Here is a 3,954-nt window from a genome sequence, read left to right on the forward strand (position 1 = left end):
TCCAAACCTTCGACTACTACAAGGTGTGACTTGCATCACACAATCTCTTGTTCAACAGTGTGGAAGAAAAATTTGTATATGTTGTCTCTCCCACATTTTCAAATTTCTAGTTTCCAAAAAAAAAAAAAGGGAAATTCAACAAAGTTTCATCAATGGAGGACAACTATAAATTCTCAAAAGCTTCACACTATCTTGATCAAGATAGTGTGAAGCAAAATCAATTCGTGGTACCCAACAAAGCTTCACCACAAAAGCTTTACCAATAAAAGCTTCATCAATGGAGGACAACTACAAATTCTCAAAAGCTTCACACTATCTTGATCAAGATAGTGTGAAGCAAAATCAATTCATGGTACCCAATAGAAGCTTCAACTCCAAAGCTTCACCGACAAAAGCTTCATCAATGGAGGACAACTACAAATTCTAAAAAGCTTCACACTATCTTGATCAAGATAGTGTGAGGCAAAATCAATTCATTGTACCCAACAAAAGCTTCAACTCCAAAGCTTCACCTACAAAGCTTCAACTCCAAAGCTTCACCTGCAAAAACTTCACCCATAAAAGCTTCACCAACAAAAGCTTCACCCACAAAAGCTTCCCCCACCACAAAAGCTTGACCTACAAAAGTTTTACCCACAAAAGTTTCACCTACAAAAGCTTCACCAACAAAAGTTTCACCCACAAAAGCTTGACCCACAAAAGCTTCACCTACAAAAGCTTGACCCACAAAAGCTTGACCTACAAAAGCTTAACCCACAAAAGCTTCACCTACAAAGCTTCCACACAAAAGCTTTACCTACAAAAGCTTCACACTACCTTGATCAAGATAGTGTGAAGCAAAATCAATTCATGGTGCCCAACAAAGCTTCGCCCACAAAAGCTTCACCCACAAAAGCTTCACCTACAAAAGCTTCACCTACAAAAGCTTCACCCACAAAAGCTTCACCCACAAAAGTTGGACCCACAAAAGCTTCACCTACAAAAGCTTGACCCACAAAAGCTTGACCTATAAAAGCTTGACCCACAAAAGCTTCACCCACAAAAGCTTCACCTACAAAGCTTCAACACAAAAGCTTCACCTACAAAAGCTTCACACTATCTTAATCAAGATAGTGTGAAGCAAAATCAAGTCATGGTGCCTAACAAAGCTTCACCTACAAAGCTTCAACACCAAAGCTTCATCTACAAAGCTTTTAAAAAAAAAATATATATATATATATATATATATATATTTATTTATTTTTTCGGAATTTCGAAAATTCAAAAATTCGAAAATTTGAAAAAAAAAAAAATTTGCCTAGGCCTCCTCTTCTTTAGGCCTAACAACTTTCATAACAAATATATAAGAAGAAGGAATTTTGGGCTACCACTTAGAAAGGAAAGGCCTCATTCGTCAACTCCCTCGACTGGAGACTTGGGGGACTTCTACCATATGCTACTGCACCTTGATACTCGGAAGTCTCACGAGCACTCAGTGACTTGGATTTTTCAAGTCTCCAAACGAGAAGTTTTCCTCACTCAGGAAATTAAGGGAGCACTTCCTCAATCTCGATCAACCGAACCCCTTGAGACCTCAAAAGTGAATTGGTTCAAGCTGCCCAGATAGACAAAAGGAGACACCTTTAAGTTGGATCACATCAAATATTGTGCGTTCCATCGAGGTTCTGGTCTCACAACCAACAATTATTATACTTGGAAAGATTACTTAGAGAAGCTAATGAAGAAAGGTGAATGCGATAGATATCTAGACAACCAACTGCACACCCTAGGAGGAATGCTGGTGCAGACGAAAAGCTATCTACCAAGACAATTCGAATCAATGTCATCTTTGCAAAATCAATACACTTAGGGGCCATAACAAATCCAAGAAGAGTAAAATCTAGTAGGCCATATTGGTCTCGCAGGTCCAGCTAATCGACTTTACCCTGGACCCATTATAGGCTTCACCAAGTAGAATGCCAAATGTGTAGACTTCCCACACGATGATGCCTTGGTTGAATATATCCAATTGGCCCACGCCATAGTTGATAAAATGATGGTGGAGAACGACATCGCAGTCAACCTACTATAACGTTCAGTTATTCAACATATAGGCCTAGAAAGCACAATCATACACCGAGTGCAGGTACTCACCGGATTGAACAGTCATACCTTTGCTGCCATCAGCAAAATAACACTCGACGTGAGAACACACCCAATGGTCTTACAGTAGACATCCACAATAATTAGCGACCTGTCTCCCTATAATGGGATTCTGGGTCAGCCTTGGTTGTGAGACTGGGCACGGTAACCTCTATCGAGTTACTAGAAAAATCTGATTCCGCATCCCAAGAGGAGGAGTCAAAGAGACCAGACCGCATCTTAGCGATGCACTGTTTTGAAGGTGTCAAAGAAAAAGTCCTTTATCCTAGTAGAAGTTGCTGAGGTGCAGAAGGATGACCCAACTGCCTAATAGCAATCAAAGTAGATGGATCAAGATGATAACATCTAAGATGAAATACGAACAGATGAGGCAAGATGGAAGCTTGAAGAGAGCGCCAAGTACATCATTCTTGATCCTCATCAACCAGGAAGACAGTTAGAGTGACATAGAAAGTGAATTTAGTATTGACCAAGATTCCCATACCATGTTCAAAGACAAGCAAAAGTGGACTAGAAGTCATCGAGATGATGAAATAATGGATCTTGTTGACAAAGGTGTTCGAACTCGAAGGCAAATTTCTGATGAAGTTGCAAATATGTGTTATGTGCCCCAAATTGAGCGCAAAAATGTTAAAGATGCCTTAACTGATGAGGAATAGATATTGGCCATGCAGGAAAAGCTAAATCTGTTTGAAAAGATGGTCCCTTATTGATCGTTCATCAAATATTAATGTTATTGGCACCAAATGGATTTAGAAGAACAAATCCGATGAGTTAGGAAAAGTGTTAAAAAAAATAAGGCCAGACTTGTTGCTTAAGAATACTCTCAACTTGAAGGTGTTGATTTTGATGAAACCTTCATTTTTGACGTCTTGAATTTGTCAGACTTCTTTGTGTTATTGCATGCCATTTAAAGTTCAACTATTTCAAATGGATGTCAAAACAACATTCGTTAATGGATATCTTAATGAAGAAGTTTAGGTGGAACAACCCAGGGGCTTCGAGGATCCTCACAAGCCAGTTGGGGTGTACAAATTGAGGAAGGCCCTTTATGGTCTTAAGCAAGCTCCACATGCTTGGTATGATAGGTCTTCTCATCTTCTCACTCATAATTATACTCGTGGCTTTGTTGATAAGACTTTGTTTGTGAAGAACGTGAGGTCTTATGTTGTGATTGCTTAACTGTATATGCATGATGTTGTTGTTGGCTCCCCCTTTGATTCTCTTATGTATAGCTCATTGATATGATGACCAGTGAGTTTGAAATGAGCCAGGTTAGAGGCTTGAACTACTTTCTTGGACTTCAAGTAAAGCAAGAAAATGATGACATTTTCATTTCTCAAGCCAAGAATGCCAAGAAATTTGGTCTTGAAAGATCAAAAGCTGCTACGTTACTAATGAGTACGTTTACCAAAATTCACAAGGACTCGAGTGGCAAGGATGTTGACCAAATTTTGTATAGAAGTATGATGGGAAACCCACTCTATTTGACTGCAAGTAGACCGGATATTGCCTTTATAGTTAGGGTGTGTGCTCAATTTAAAAGTTGTCCTAAGGAGTGTCGCCTATTGGCAATTAAGAGGATTATCAAATATGTTGGTGAAATTACTGATTTTATTTTACAATATATGAATGACACCAACAACAACTTTGTTGGATATAGTGATGTTGATTGGGCTGGGTGTATTGATGATCAAAAAAGTAACTCCGGGGGAGCTTTCTATGTTAGGAACAATCGGTTGCATGGCATAGCAAGAAGCAAAATTGTGCCTCACTATCTAATGCTGAAGCAAAATATATAGCGGTTGGAAG

This window comes from Malus sylvestris, chromosome 13 (assembly GCF_916048215.2).
Source record: "Malus sylvestris chromosome 13, drMalSylv7.2, whole genome shotgun sequence".
Taxonomy (NCBI): Eukaryota; Viridiplantae; Streptophyta; class Magnoliopsida; order Rosales; family Rosaceae; genus Malus; species Malus sylvestris.